The following is a 16,624-nucleotide window of genomic DNA, read 5'->3' as shown; positions in this document are numbered from 1 at the left end:
TGGTTTGATGTACGCTGATTGGTAAATTTAGATTGATTGTAAAATAGAAATTCTACTCTTTCATTTTGAAATACATCGCTTTAAATATTTTGTATTTTTGCAGTCTTGTGGCAACCTTAAGCGCCCTTTATAACTGTAAGTTCACTGCTAGCCAGAGCTTAGATCTTGAATAATTTGTTCTCTCCTTTACAAGGTTGGGGGATGTTTTTGTTCAAGTGTCATGGAGCATTATAAAAAAAAAAAAAAAAAAAAAACTGGCTATTTACGGGATAATTTGTGCCTTTTTTGTTGAGCATTTCATTATATCTCCATTTTAAGATTAATTTTACAGACATGGTCAAGTCCCCTTTGTTAAAATTCCTAATTTTAGCATGCAAATTTGTATGTGCTAAAGGGGTAGGCATTCTTTAAAAGAAAAAAAAAATCTTTATTTCATGACTATAGATCATAAGCTATTGCTAACAACGATTACTATATTTTATTGTATAAGATATTCCAATGTTTATATCTAACAATGCTTTAGAATTTATCATTTATTGACTACAAAATAAATGAAAAGCGATAATTTGGACAACTGTCGAATAAAAAAGAAGGTGGCAACTTTTCCAAGGATATCTCAATTTTTTTTTCAGATGTAGGGGGCGCTACTAGCAGTGCCATGGAGCATTATAAAAAAAGTGGATGTTTGCGGTATAATTTGTGCCTTTCCTGTTGAACATTTTATTATATCATCATTTTAGATAAATTTTACATACTTGCTCAAGCCCCCTTTTTTAAGATTCCTATTTTTAGAATGCAAATTAATGTGCTAAAGGACCAGGCAGTTTAAAAAATTTTTATTTCATAACAACTGATAGATCATAAGCAACTGCTAGCAACGATTACTATATTTTATTGTATAAAAATTCCCGTTGTTATATCTAAAAATGCTTTAGAATTTATTATTTATTGACTATAAATAAATGAAAACCGAAAAATTTGACAACTGTCGAATAAAGAAAGAAGCTGACAACTTTCCCAAGGATATCTCATTTTTTTTTCAGATGAAGAGGGCGCGGCTTGCGCTTGACTGACTCTGCGATCCATGGCTTCGGAAAGAAAATCAAGGTCCCCGGCTGTTACGAGAAAAGTGTATTGCCGGTCGGTGAATTACGTACAGGTAGGTTGGTATTGCGAGTATTTTGGGAATCGAGGTGAACAACAATAAGCAGCACTCAAAGAAATCTTTGATATTATATCGCGTGGTTGATATGAAATAGATTTTTAGGGGGCCATGTCAATTATGATGTAATTTAACAGGTTGGTCGCTGCTTCTCATTCACTTTTAGTATGGGTATGTTGGGCAAATCTCCCTAAAATGATTATTGTTAATGTTGATAGGCATTTTATGTTATTTCATTGTAAATACTTTAATTTCTTGCCGTATAGATGAACCATATATTTTTCCTGTTAGCCATCTTGTGTTTTATGCATTTCTGACCATGGTTATTAAGGCAAACCACTATTTTGAGTTTTTGGGATTCCGTATTAAGACAGTTATGGGGGACCCCAGTCGGAAACCAGCGTGTTGGGATGGGAAATGCCCAAAACTTGTGATTTGAAGGAATAATCGTCAGAAATGCAAAATAATCAGGTGTTATTTAGTTGGAAAACTGTTAGCAAAACATTTAAAAGTTTAACTAAGCAATGTGGTTTTATAATGAATGACGTCCTATTTCAGGCGAAGCCGCGGAAAACTAGCGGTCAAATTGAGTGGTTTCCTTTCAATGGGCTACTGATTAATGATTGCATTCCCATAACTGAATTATAGAGTAACGATACAAAATATTTTATGGGTCTGTATCGGTTATTAGTACTACTTAGCGTAAATTTGATTCTACAACTAGGACAGAATATAATTTTATTCGAAATCTTCTTTATTCCCTGTGATAGTAATTTAATTTAGATGTATATTTAAAAGTACACTAATGGAAAAATATTTTCTCAAAGTAATTTCTTCAAATTATGAAAAATAACTTTCTGGGTAAATTGGTATTTTTCTTGCGCGATGAACAGAAAATGGGTTCACAAAATTCGCTAGCGCCCTCGCATCCGGTTATGTCAAATTTCGGGCGGAAGAAGTGAAGAAAGTTGATTTCCTATGGATGCGTTACCAAAAAATCTTTTTTTCCATCATCGAAGCATTGAATAACAATGCCAAATATTTCAGTGATTATTTGCTGCGAGTAACAATACCAACTAATTTTGAGTCCGAAAAATCCCATGCAAGCATAAGGTAAATAAGTTTATAATTGTTAATTGCTAAAATGTTTCTTAAATTGAAAAAAAATTCAAAATTCTTTGTTAGAGCATGTATCATATGAAACTAGAAAATTAAACGATATACAGTAAGAAAATAATAACATAGGACATGGGTTATTACAGAAACATGGCGCAGCATAAATCTACGGAAACTGAACTGTTTAAATTCGACATATGTCCAGATGTACTTATGACGGGTCTCTTGGTCCCTATCTTGGTTGTAAGCCGACGAGTACCTTTAGTAATTGTAACCAAATTAGCCTTTTTTCAGGTTTGATTTACGCGTAATTTACGCAATTATTTTTACCGTGCAGTTCTTTATATTGTGTGTAGAGCACACTTATCTAAAATGAACGCTACCACTATGCTTTGAGGATTGAATCATGCATCACAAGATCTTATGGCTTAGAATTTTGTTAAACGTTAGTTGCGTTGTACCGTAATTTTTTTATCTTGAATTTTGTTCTTGTGGTAGGATAAATAGTTCATAAATTCATTGAAAATATATTAAGTGTATTTACAGTACTAGACTGAATACTGTAAAGTTGATAACAGGCTACAAGGGTGAGCCAACCTATCCAGGACAGTAACCACTTTTTTGGACTCAGGCCATGTCGTCCCGATGGAAGTTCCTTCAAAGTAGCTTCCTAGGGTATATTTGACTACGTGATATATCCCAGAGAATTTTACCTTAAGGTATCCAGAATTCTAACTCCTGGCGCGAATATCCCCAACTTTCTCCTTTAGGGATATCGCATAATATGAGGACGTATTCTTGACATGCCACAGCTATCTTCACCCAGAATAGTGTTTTCGCTTCGAGAGGGAAAGTGGCAAGAATCGAATGAGAGCCGTTATTAAGGCCTGCACGACTCCTAATGTTTTGAGTACCTGTATGACGTCACGTCCGGGCGCTATCTTGTTATTCCTTGTAGCATTAGCGAGGTGCTACAGATACAATACTTTCGGGTGGGATTCTTTCAACTTTTTTTTTTTTTTTTTTTTCTCAAAATCCGTTTTTTGGGCTCAGGCCATGTCGTCCTGCTGTAAGTTTACCAGAGCATTAATGTATCTGTGGATTTTCTGTTAGTGACTAAACTGCAAGACAGATTTATCCATGGTCATTTAGACCTAGAGATGTATCGTGTTACCGTTATACACCATTTCAACTAATCATGAACTATGTTAGTGCTTCCTGCCCCCTACAGGGAAGTCATGCCAGACTGGGTAAAGTCTCGAGGATTGTATGTTCGTATGAACAATCTAGCTAACAAACAGGTTTACTGGTCTCATTATATAGTTTTAAAACAGTTTGTATTTGGAAAGGAACAAATGTATGTATTAACTACTGGCACCTCCCCCAGTCTACTTGGCAAACTGCATGCAAAGACAGGTTTGAATCCATGTTGGAACAATTGTTGTATAAGTCAGTAATGCAATCAAGGTATTTTAAATCGGTCGCAACCCAGGACTGACAAACCTGATATACTGTATACACACACACAAAAGGTTGTTGGCTTTTAGAACATATATTTATGTTCAACCTATTTATTTACAAAAATAAAGGGTTGTATAGAAATGCTCAAACACGTTTTATTTATTCAGAATTTTGGGGCGAATGAAACGCAAAATAAAATTATACATTTATTGATAATCGATAAAGCATGAGGTAATGTGCATTTTTAGTACAATATAAAACGAAATTTGGAAATTTAATTTAAAGCATAAATAAGAGGGGAATATGAGAAATACTTGTTTCATCTGAAAAGTAATGCGTAAGCCACTTTAGAAAAGAAATTTTGTACAATTTAATTGTTTTTTATTTGTCATTACAGTATATAGAGACTTGCGTAGCAATACGCATGGCACATGTGTAAGTCTTTTTTTTTTTTTTTTGTTTCTTTCACCTTTACACTTGGAACAGTCCATAGTGTCACCATGGTGACACTTCACTTAACATGTCACTCCATAGGGAGAGATCATGTACACCCATCACCTAAAGTCCCAATTAGTGCACTGTTCCTCACAGTTTTCAAGCGGCAGGTTTTAGCACACTACCTGCCGTCACCACGAAGCGCTTGATCTCCTGCACTTGCTTCGCGTAGTGTTTAAAGAATACCCTGGTTGACTTCCATCCAGTATATGAACGAAGGCTTTCAAAATCCATATTTTGGAAAAAATTAGACAAAGCAATCTTTCTCGGATCATGACCTGCGGGTGTACTGTCTGGATCCACTCTGCGAATGAAGTATGTGATCTTCGCCCTTAATTGTTTCAAAGACAATGTTGAACCTGAGATTTCTCCTCTAAAAGCTGTCCTCCCCTAAAGTCTGAAGTCCTGAGAAGATAGACCTTTAGGCACTCTTCTGGACATAGAGATGCATCTTCCTTCAGAGGGCATATTCTTCAGGGACCCTACCTTTTAGTGGGTAGCTCATTTTTTGCGAGAAACGCAGGTTCAGGAAAGAGATTCGGTTTTCCATTTTCCGTGAACTGAATATGGCCCTCATCCCTCGAAAGGGCCACTTTCGCTAACTCTGGCTCCCGAGGCTAGTGCAAATAATGTAACTTTTGGGTCAAATCTTTTGGAGAGCAATCTTCATTGTTCGGGGTTGAAGCCAAATGAAGAACCTTATCTAAGGACCCTGAAATGGGCCTCAGAGGTGCTGCAGGCCTAAGCCTAGCGCAGGCTTTAGGGATTTTATTTAAGATTTTGTTAGAGAAGTCCACCTGGAAGGCATACAGCAAGGGTCTAGTCAAGGTAGATTTACACATAGGAATCTTGTTGGCTGCTAAACTTTGTTCATGGAGATGGAATAAAGAATGATACAGAAATCCATTGATATTTCTTTTGGTTTCTTTGCCTTGACAAAGGCAACCCATTTCTTCCAGGATGACTTGTATTGTCTTCTGGTGGATTTACTTATATTCTTCTAAGAAGTTTAAACACTCTCGAAATCCAAAACCTTTTCTTGACTACTAAGGAGAGAAAATCATATGAAGGTTTCGGGTTTTCTGTGATGAAGCGGAGACAGTCGACTTCTGCACTTGGGGCAGAACTGGATCTGGCAACGGGACCAGCTTCAGTCACAGTTCCATTATTAGAGGGAACCAGATGCTGTTTGGCCACTTGTGAGCCACTATCACTGCTGTTCCCCGAAAGATTCTCAGTTGAGGACTTTCAACAGAAGGTTGGGTGGAGGGAACTGACAAATCCTGGACCATCTGTTCCAATCTAGGGACATCGCGTCCACTGCTTCCGCTAGAGGGTCCTCGTATGGGGCCACGTATCGAGGTAGCTTCTTGTTGTCGCTAGTCGCGAAGAGGTCGAACTGCAGTCTGATTTGACGTAAGATGAAGGAGAATGATTCTGCGTCTAGGGACCGTTCTGACTCTTATCGGGGTAAATCTGGATAGAGAGTCTGCCGTCACATTGCGGAACCCTTGAAGGTGAACTGCTGACAAGTGCCATCTCTTCTTTTCTGCCAGATGGGAGATGGCCAACATCACTTAGTTGATTTGAGGCGATCTCGAACCTTGTCGGTTCAGACATCTCATTACCACTTTGGTGTCCAGGACCAGTCTGATGTGGATCAAACGGCGAAGCTTCAGTTTCTTCAGAGATAGAAAAACTGCCATGGCTTCCAGAATGTTGATGTGGAAGGTCTTGAAGAGGGAGGACAAAGTCCCCTGGACTTTCCGTTGGTAAGAGTGGCCTCCCCATCCTTCCTTTGAGGCATCTGTGTGAACAATGACTAATGGTGGAGGTGGTTGTAAGGGCACCAAATTCCTTAGGTGCTTGCCCTCCGACCATGGCTTGAAGTGATCGCAGACGAGTTGGTATTGGTCTTGTTAAATCTCTTCGAGCGTTTGATGCATATCTTCTCCAGACTCCTGTTGCATCTCTTAATTGTGCCCTCGGCACGCGGTCTGTCACTGAAGCAAACTGGAGGGAGCCCATTGCTCTCTCCTGTTGTCGCCTTGATATCTGTGCAGATTTTAGAAGTCTCTTGACAGATCCCGCTATCTCTCTCCTCTTTGATGGAAGGGAGAGGCGGTGTGACTTAAATTCCAATAAACTCCGAGCCATTGAAACTCTTGAGCTAGAGATAGTAGAGACTTTTCCAGGTTGATCTTGAATCCCAGATGTTCCAGGAACTGGATCACTTTCTTGGAGGCTTGCATGAATTCTGCTTCGGATGCTGCCCACACCAGCCAATCGTCCAGGTAGGCCATTATCTGAACTTGTCTTAGGCGTAGTTGATGAATGTCTATGTTCAGTCCGAAGGGTATAGCTCTGAAGACATATTGTCTCTTCTGTAGCTTAAATCCTAGGTAGGATGAAACTTGTTGATTGATTTGGACATGCCAATATGCGTCTGCTATGTCTATGGAGACTGTGTATGCCTTTTTGGGCAGTAGGGTCCTTATGTGTTGAAGGGTGAGCATCCTGAACTTGTGGCTTACTATGAACTTGTCGAGTGGCGACAAGTCCAGAATGACTTGAGTTTGTCAGTCCTTCTTTGGAACTCAAAACAGCCTTCCTTTGAACTTTATGGACTTTGCCCTCTTTATTACTCTTTCCAAGAGTTCTTGGACATATTCTTCCAGAACAGGGGTTGAGTGTTGGAAGAATTGAGGGAAAGATGGTGGAGCTACATTCCAGTTCCAACCTAGTCCGTTCTTGATCAGGCTGTGGGCCCAGGGATCGAAGGTCCAACGATCCTGGAAAGAGAACAGTCTCCCTCCTACCGGAAGCATCTCTTTGGAGTGCTGACTGGAGGACCTGTTGACTTTACTTCTTGAAGAGCCTCGAAACAAGCCTATAGATTTCGGCCGAAAGGTAGTAGATTGCCTTTCGAAGGCCGGGGTAAAGACTGGCGACTGTCTCCAACTGCTGGGGTACCAGTTGGTACGTGGTGAGTGGTTGTGCCACCGCCTGGGGCACCGTGGCTGTGGGAAGGTGTTGCTGTTGTCTAGGGGGGGCGAGAGGGCGCCTTTGGCCTCTTCGTCTTCCTCTTGGGTTGGGGACCCTCATCCTGGGAAGACTTCCTCTTCATTGACAAGCCCCACTTTTGGAGAAGTTCCTATTCTCCGTGGCAGCTTTGTTGACGACCTCCTTAACCACTTCGCCTGGGAAGAGGTCCTTACCCCAGATGCTGGATGATATCAGCTTCCTTGGTTCTTGCCTCACCGCAGCCGAGGCAAACACGAACTCTCTACAAGCCCTTCTGGCCTTGATAAAGTTATACAGGAGTCCTTGGTCACGGTTGCCAGGTGTGCTGTGGCAAAGACCATGAACATGTCTGGGGATTGGGAGTCGCTTGCTATTGTGTCTATCATGGGTTGAAGAGTTATCGAGGCGGCAAGTCTTTCTTTCGTTTCCTTTTCCCGGCACAGATAAAAGTCTGACAACATAAGGAGGTCTTCGCCAAACTGACGTCCGGCAATGTCAGCCTCCAACTTCCCGACGTGAGAAGTTATGACGAACATCCTTCCAATCTTTTTCGTCCAATGGTGGGGCGAGGGAGAACGGCCTACACTCCTTGAGTATGGGACAGGGTTTACCTGCCTCGATCGCCTTGTACCCTTTTTCCATAAAAGGGAAGGCACGGGAAGAAGCAGCAACAAAGGATGGATGTTTCTTACTCAGAGCCGGCACTTTGGAATTAGTGACGGCCCTCTCCTTCAGCGTGCTAGATAGCAAGGCCTGAGCTTTGGGGAGGTCAAAGACTATGACCTCTTTCGGCTCTGTCTCCTCTTTTGAGGGTGGTTCTGTCCTCAGACGGACAAAGCAGTCTGGGTAGGCCCCTAGGCTGGGCCAGAATTCCACATCTTCGACAGGAACTGTGCCCAGCTTGTCAGAGATGAAAATCTTTCCCGCCGACATTGGCATGTGCTCAGCATGCCTCCACGTGTTAACGGCCGAGAAAGGGGGAAGATCCTTGATGTTCAGCTTCTTCGGAGCTGCACGGGATGCTGCGAGTTGGTGCATTTCCAACCTTAACGCAGCTTCTTTTTCAGTGGTCTGCTTCTGTATCTCCCGGACCAAAGTTAGTATGGACGATAAGGTCTGACCCATATCAGCCGATGGGGGAGCAGATGAAGTCAAGGGAACAGGCTCTGCGGCAGGAGCCGATGATACCGAAACTACCTTGGTCCCTTCCTCCTCAGTCTCAGTAGCCACCGTTGACTCCTCCTCCTGATCTTCGGCAAGAAGACTTTCAGTGCCTTCTGACACTTCTGACATCCTGCCAGATGTCCTTCAATGCGTCTGATACATCAGATTCTACCTGAATCTGGATGCAGGGGATCTCTGAATGTGGTTGAGGGATCACTGCATCCAAAGATGCCCTTGGGAAAAGATAGGCCTGCAACTTTTCACTAGGAAGATAGGGCCCAGTGGTGTTCTTTTGAAAACCCCTGACCCATTTTCACAGCTTCTCCCATGCTGCCTCCCTTGACTCCGTTGACTTTTGATCATCAAAAGCCTCAGTAACCAAGTTTGAGCAAACGTCACATACCCTTTCTTGCTGCACAGCGCGCGTGCGTCCTGCACAGTCCATGGCCACAGAAGTTCTTACTGCGGACATTGCAGAATACACTCACGCACTTGGGATGGTCCTCCTGTAAAGAGAGGAAAATACGAGTATTTGGTGAATTATCTCACAATGCTAAGTATATAATATATTCTTTGGTATATATAGCTTAGGATGGGTAAGGAAGAAGGAAAGACATATTGTCCTTCCTGTCCAGCCCAGCCAATTGCTGTGACGCCCCTCAAAATTAAAATGATGGGTATTTCAATAAAGAAAACCATTTGAAGATTTCTATCCAATAAGGAGATATAAGTGTAACCTAACACTGTCTTCTGGATTTTTAATATTGGGGATTAATATCGGTGATCACTAATGTTAAAGAAAGAACTCACTCTCGTTGTATTAAGTGGTCTCACAATAGGCTGCCCATGAAAACAGTGTATGTGAGAAGAGATTATGGGCTACCGTATAATCTATACTGTAGTTTTCTGATAGCAGTATGATCTATATTGCAATTATACTGGCTACTGTATATTCATATACTGTAGTACCCGCTGGCACATGCCGGCAGGCTAGCACCTGGGTACAAATCAGAAGGTGTACTGCCTTCTGGGGGTAATGGGTGGCAGATCGCTGGCTGCCGGGAGGTCATCGTCCGTCAGCAACCTCGGTTAGGTAGTATACCAACAGTCTGCCGGCAGCTAGCATAGCTGTCAGCAGATAGCCAGTGGGCCGCCGGCCGCCTTAGGGTCGCTGGCGGTCAGCAATCGATGCCAGCCGGCGATTAGTTGTATCAGCGGTCTGCAGGCCATCCGGCTGCCGGCAGCTAGGACCCAGGGTACTAGTCAGTAGAGAGAGAGAAAGCATGGAACGAAGGATCGTGTACGAGCTCTGCCTTACTGCCTTCTATCCAGAATGAGGGTTCAAATGGAAGGGGAGAATGTATCATTCAAGGTTCCATCCATCCATAACCTTGCCGGGCTCTACCGGCAGGGTTAATGGATGGCAGACCAAGGGAGGGCTGGATAACACAAAATAGAGGGGTGGGGCTTTTGCCGGCACAGACAGAAAGAAAACCCGAGCCAGTCCCACAACCTACCGGCACTAGGGTCGATTGTAGGATGATGGCTAAGGTATGTGATGGCTAGGCCATCACTAAAGGACAGAGTGGGGAGGGGTGAGGGTCCTATAGGTTGTGGAAGGAGCCGGCAGTATAGCCTGTCCTACATCACCCAACGAGACACTTCCATTATTGGAACTATCCCATGTAGCCAGAGAATTCTATTCCCTAGCCTAGGGTTGGTCCAATACAGAAAAGAGATTGGCAGGCAGCACCCTCGCCGCCATCTATAGACAAAAAGGAACAGATTTCTAGTGCCAGTGTCCCCTAAGCAAGAGAAGAATTCTATTCTTTAGCTTGGGTTCTGCCGGCACAGGACTAGTCTGCCAGGCCACAGGGAGAAGGCATCATATCATATATAATGCCTTCAGTTGTGGCCTAGGGAGGTCTAGCCTCCTGTCGGTAGCTTAACCTAGCCAGGGAATTCCATTCAATGATACCTTAATTTCTAACAAAACTGGAATTTGCTATAAGAAATGGAGAAGTGCTGGCTAGTTTGGTATTTTTCTCTTCTGTTTAATAGGGTCTGGGGCATAATATTTGGCGTATCTGTCGATTAAAATGAGTATATATCTCCCTCTAAGGCCGGCCCTAGATGTAACTTTATCTGAGCGATATAACTGATCATATAAAAATTGTTGCAAGCCATCTAAACATCGCTGCCCTACACCATTCCGATATCATTACAATTTGCATCGGTTCCAGTTCCCATAATGTCATCCGAGGAGGAAGATTCTCTGGCTCTGGTAGGTTTAGCTGTGGCATTGTGCGTAAAAAGGGCAAAAAGTGCTTCTGGATCTAAGCGAAAGTGCTTCTGGATCTAAGCGAGGTCGTAAGTGGAGTAGAGAATGGCTACTGAAAAGAAAAACTTAACATACAAACTCTTCGGTTTGGTAAATTTCAATAAACTCTTCCAATGTTTTGGGATTCATAATGAAGAATTTGTGAAAAGCTAGCAAAGACCTGCACACTGTATTTAAGTTACAAATAGACTGATAATTTGTACAGTTTTTCCCCTACACGTGAGATTTTCATCTGAAAGGTAAACAATCGTTAGATCGTCCAGATAAAATGTATGAATGCTTTAACTGTTTATGCCGCTCGATCAGTTCATCAGAAACTATCAAAATCTGCGCAAATTTCCCCCCTACACGTCAGTTTTATCGTAACGACTTATCTAATCAGTTATATCGTTCAGATAAACAGTTATGTCTAGGGCCGGCCTAAGTCCATTGCTTACACCTGAGAGACTGGAGGGGACTTATTGCGCATGCTTGGTTTCTGTGCATTTACAATGACGTATGTCGGGTGGATTTTTTCAAAACCAATTAACAGCTTACAAGTACTTCATAAGTTCCTGGATGTTGTTCTACAACAGCCAACTTTTTCCACCTTCGCCTTCAGTTTAAACTTCAACACTAATACGTGAAGATGTCACCCAGGGGTAACTAGAGTGAAGTACATCAATCTATTTCAAAATTTAGTGTGATTTCATTTATGTCGGCAATTGATTATGATGGAAAAGCTCTCCACTCAGTGTACAGTATAGGTATTGTTACACGTGAAATTGAAAAATAACAGAGAAATAAGGCCTCAAAGTTCCAATTTTGACTCGACTTTTAGGAAGGCAACACAATTTATACCGCAAAGCTTCTGTAAAGATTGCCAAGACAAAAAAAAAAAAAAAAAAAAAAAAAGTCAGTCATGAAGTAAGGAATTATTTTCTTTATCATAGTTTGTGATTTACTTTTAGTTTGTGACCGGGGAAGGATGGTCCGGCTAGCGGTTGTGACCTGGGAAGGGGGTCTGGGAGCTTGCCCCCGGCTAGGTGTTGTGACCTGGGAACTACCAGGTTAGGTGGGTTTGTTATGTTCTGTAGCCCCTTACGAATCTCAAAAGTTTTAAATAATCATGTTTGGCCTGTTTTCAGCCACTTACATGAACCATACATTTTTCCAACTGGTTATCTAGTCTTTATTTTGTATTTCTGACCATTATTATTGGTGTAAATCAATCGTTTACGACATTTCCCCACCCGAAAAAACCCGAGTTTCCCACTGGTGCCCCCTTTAATTGTCTTTATATAAGGGGGTCCAAAAGTAATGAGTAGATAGTTTGCAACAATAATCAAGGTCAGAAATGCATAGAACACAAGATAACGAGTAGGAAAAATATATGGCCCATGTATTTGACTAGAAATTAAAAGTATCATATGTTTACCCTTCGTGACAAATCGTCTCGCCTCGGTCAAATAAGCTGTACTAGAGTGAGCTAGATAAGCTGTACTGGAAGGAGAGTACTTTATATATTACAACAATATATACAGTACTACAATATGAGTGAGTGTTGTTAAAAAGGAATGACGAGATCTGTTAACTTTACTGTTCAGAGGGTGGTGTGTTATGAGGTGTCTTACCTTGTGCTGAAGCTGTTAATAATGTATAATTACAGTCAAACCTCTTGATATGAAAAAATCGGCTTACAAAATTTTCACTAAGAAAGGAGATGTGAAGAATCTTAAGACACTGATCACAAAACATGTTTCGGACAATGAAAGGCAGTATGGAGCGGGAGCCTGACTGTATCAGAGACTAATTTTAAAATTCGCACGCCGCCAGCCTGTAAATTCGCTACCATCCTCCTGCATTCCCATTGGTTATCTCCCTATTCGGATGATAGTTACCACCATGAGATCCTGCTCTCCTATTGGTCGGCATCTACTGTACTGTATTCCATCATGCATCTATGCATCGGTATTCCTATGTCTTCTAGTTCCGGCAACGGTATCGTACGCATTGACTTAGTATTTGTGATTTCGCTTTCGTAACAGTTATACACTACGTACTGTTATTGTGCGTGATACTTACGTTGCATCATTAGCCATGGGTCCCAAGAAAGTCGCTGATGTCAAAGGAAAGAGGAGGATGATGCTTTCCATTGGAGATGAAGATGGAAATAATCAAGAAATGAGGCTGGCATGCGGTTGTGTGCTCGCGAAGGAACATGGCCGAAATCCTTCTATAAATGATCCTGAAGCAGAAGGAAGCTATCAAAGCAGCAACAACTTCTAAGGCCTTCTAAGGGCGTGACTGTTTTCTCCAGCAAGAGGAGCCACTTCCACGATGAGGAGAGACTGCTGCTTGTCTGGATAAAGGAAAAGAAATGGCTAGACAAACTATCACCGAAGCGATAATCTGCCAAAAAGCCAGTGTCATTTTTGGTGATCTCGAACTTGCTCTCGCTCAAGCAGATGCAGGAGAAGGAACATCGAAGCAGGAACCCCTGAGTTCAAGGCTTGTCATGGGTGGTTTGAAAAATTTAAGAGACGCTCAGGCTTTCATTTGGGGGTGCGTCGTGGGGAGGCTGCAAGCTCGAACACGAAAGCGGCTGAAGCCTTTAAGACATCAGACGCGTTGACAGTCCTTGAAGGCTACAGTCGCCAGCAAGTCTTCAATTGCGACGAGACTGGGCATTTTTTGGAAAAAAATGCCTTGTTGAATATACATCACGGCAGAAGAAAAGAGGCTACCTGGGCTTAAGCCTATGAAGGACAGGCTTACCCTTGCACTCTGTGCAAATGCCAGTGGAGATTGTAAGGTGAAACCTCTGCTGGTGTACCACTCTGGTAGTCCTTGAGCCTTCAAGACCCACAAAGTCACCAAGGAAAATCTTAAACGTGCTGTGGAGGGCTAATGGAAAAGCCTGGGTAACAAGACAATTGTTTATAGAGTGGATAAATATTTGTTTTGGCCCGACTATGAAAAAGTATTTGGAAGAGAAGCGCCTCCCTATGAAATGCCTGCTGGTGCTGGACAATGCCCCTGCTCACCCTCCTTCCCTCCATGAAGATATTGTACCACAATATTCCATTAAGATTCTTTATCTTTCACCAAACACCACCTCTCTCCTCCACCCTATGGACCAGCAAGTGATTTCAAACTTCAAGAAGCAACATATGAAATATCTCTTCAAGAGATGTTTCAAAATCATTGAGTACACAAACTTCACCCTTTGTCACCTTTGGAAGGAGCATTTTAATATTGTTATATGCCTTAAAATGATCGATCAAGCTTGGCAGGAGGTTTCGAGGCACACCTTGAACTCTGGTGGGAAGAAGCTGTGGCCTGATGCTGTCTCCGTACGAAATTTTGAGGGCTTCCACGCAAAGCAAACTGAAGACAATTCTGTAAATGTTGACGATCTTGAACCTGTTACTCAATCTGGAGTTGCAGAGATCGTTACACTCGGGAATTTCATGGGTCTAGAAGTTGATGAGGCCGACATTGATGAGTGTATCGAGGAGCACCAAGAGGAACTTACGACCGATGACCTGAAGGAGTTGGAGGCCATGCGAATGAACGTTGATCAAGAAGAATTTAGCGGGGAGAGGAGTATGAACCACTGACAATGGCAAAAATTAAAGAGGGTTTAGATGGCTACTTTAAAATAGTGGAAAATTTCAAGAAGCAGGCAGAAACAAGCTTGTTTGGATGAATATTTTTGTAAGAGGCCTTTGGTAGAAGCAGACCAAGTGCCAGCTAAGAAACGAAAGAAAAGTGGAAGTGTTGAAGAGAATACGTACAGTAGTGTACAGTAATTAATTTTAGAAAATACAAAACATTGAGTAAAAACAAAAAAACTAAAAAAAAATTTATCCTAAGTTTATCGTAAAGATGTGTTAATATTTTCTGCTATTTGTAGATGCTTTTCCTAAAATTGTTATTGTTTTCTGTAATTTATAAATTTGTTTTGTAAAGTTAAGTGTTTACGTTTTCTGCGTTTTCTGCTGTCTTCATCCTCCTCTACCGCCTCGCACTTCGCTCTCAGACATCGCCTCACTCCAAAGGTAAGGTTCTACATTTTTGCTACTGTAATTTTACTAATTAAACACTTCTTTTTCAGATTATCAATAATTTATTATTAAATGATCAAAATACAATACTTTTCATATATTTAGTACCGTTTAGTGGTGCATATCCTTATTATAAGCATTTAATGAGGTGTTTTTCTAGGGTCTGGAACAAATTAGGCTATTTACATGTAAAAGGCGACTCGCAACATGAAAAAATCACTCAACGAAAGCCCTTACAGAACCAATTAATTTCGTGTTGCGAGGCATTACTGTATCTCTAAAGAGTAGTGTGAATTACAATACTGAGATAGAAACCATTTAAAAACAATGTATGGTATCATAATGGGTTTGTTAGTCAGCCATAAATTGGAAGTAGCTGGTGTTTGGGGGGTTATGAGTACAGTAAACCCATTGTAGGCCATGAGTAAACCCACTGTAGGGCACCAAGTATTCACAGATTTTAGATATTCATGTGTGCACACTACCTAAACCCCATGGAGGAGCAGGGCCAACTGTAATACTGTACCTCTCTCAAGTCAACTTCTTGTAATGTTTTTATGGTTAATTAGTAAACCCACTGTAGGTCACCAAGTATTCGCAGATTTTTGCTCCGCGGGTGTCGGTTACCCGACTAGTAAGTGTTCAAGTGAGATGGATGTCCCCTTGCCATTCATCAGCTGGTGATGGTTGAATATCATATGAAGTGTCTCAGCCATTACAGCTTTTACTAAGAGAAATCTGTATGATTGCTTGGTGTGTATTTTAAACAAAAACCAAAGGCTCTCAATTGATTTTGTGGAGAATGTTGGTTGTGGTATATTTCTTAGTTTTCAATTTCCTTTCTAATTCTAACTGCTTATGTACAACCACTATTGCAAATACTCCAACAGGGCAGTAATCTAAGAGGCAACACATTAGTTCAGCCAAATACATATATGAGTTTGTTTTTTTTTTTTTGTATGAAATTTATTGAATTCGTATATGGTTAATGAAATGACTAGTTTTCCACTTGAACTTATAAAAATTGAATTACTGAATACAGTAGAGGGTAATTTATTAATTTTTAAAAATTTAGAATTTGTTGAAAACACATTTTAGGGATAGTTAGTGACATATTGTATATATGTTTAGTACAGTCCTCATAGTGAATTTTTTTTTTTTTCAGATGAGGGTTGACTGGAAATCTATTGACATCCTGGCCAGGCCTTAAATTATCAAGAAACCACAATGGAAGGAAAAACTGTTAACCCCAGGAGTTATACTGTCCAGTATAGATATTGTACCAATGTTTTGCTTGACTTTTACGACCGTTTATTGATGTTTGTGTGCACTTTTAGTATGACCCATGTGTGAATACAGGGATGTTCTTATATTTGCTTTGCCTCATTTCCTTTCATATTTTCAAATACTGATTTGGTTAGTCAAAGATCCTTAGATACATAAGAGTTCATTCTTAAGCAGTGTAACTTGTACCCTGTAGTGTTTACTGGCTATTAGATTGTTGTCCATGTACTTTGATTAGGTGACAGACCTTGCTTAACTACTTGTACCTTTTCTCCATATATCCTCCATTTTTTTTGGGGGGGGGTTAACAATCCAAGGAACAACAACTAGTTTCAGGATTATGGTTCTGAAAGGTTGAACCACTATTTGCAAGCTCTTTCTCCTTTTTCAGAGTCTAGACTAGATAAGTCTGCTCTGTTGCCCAACAGAGCAGCTTGAACGAAAGGTATAGGTAGTGCTGTAATACCTCAGGATACAAAATTCCTTTGTTCCGGGGTGGCTTTTTTATAATTTTTTTCATATAATGAA

The 16,624-nt window shown here is 41.2% G+C and overlaps 1 long non-coding RNA gene across 1 annotated transcript; it reads left to right on the top strand.

Annotated features, from left to right (window-relative positions):
- The first annotated feature begins 1,021 nt into the window (after positions 1 to 1,021).
- Positions 1,022 to 16,184, top strand: LOC137653141 (uncharacterized). The gene is made up of 2 exons (XR_011046400.1): positions 1,022 to 1,159; positions 15,978 to 16,184. It is a non-coding gene; the product is annotated as an uncharacterized lncRNA (long non-coding RNA).
- The last annotated feature ends 440 nt before the right edge of the window (positions 16,185 to 16,624 follow it).

Source organism: Palaemon carinicauda, chromosome 14 (genome assembly GCF_036898095.1).
Source record: "Palaemon carinicauda isolate YSFRI2023 chromosome 14, ASM3689809v2, whole genome shotgun sequence".
In the NCBI taxonomy this organism is placed as follows: Eukaryota; Metazoa; Arthropoda; class Malacostraca; order Decapoda; family Palaemonidae; genus Palaemon; species Palaemon carinicauda.
Note: the sequence above shows the minus strand (reverse complement) of the source record. Positions and strands in the feature narration are given on the sequence as shown.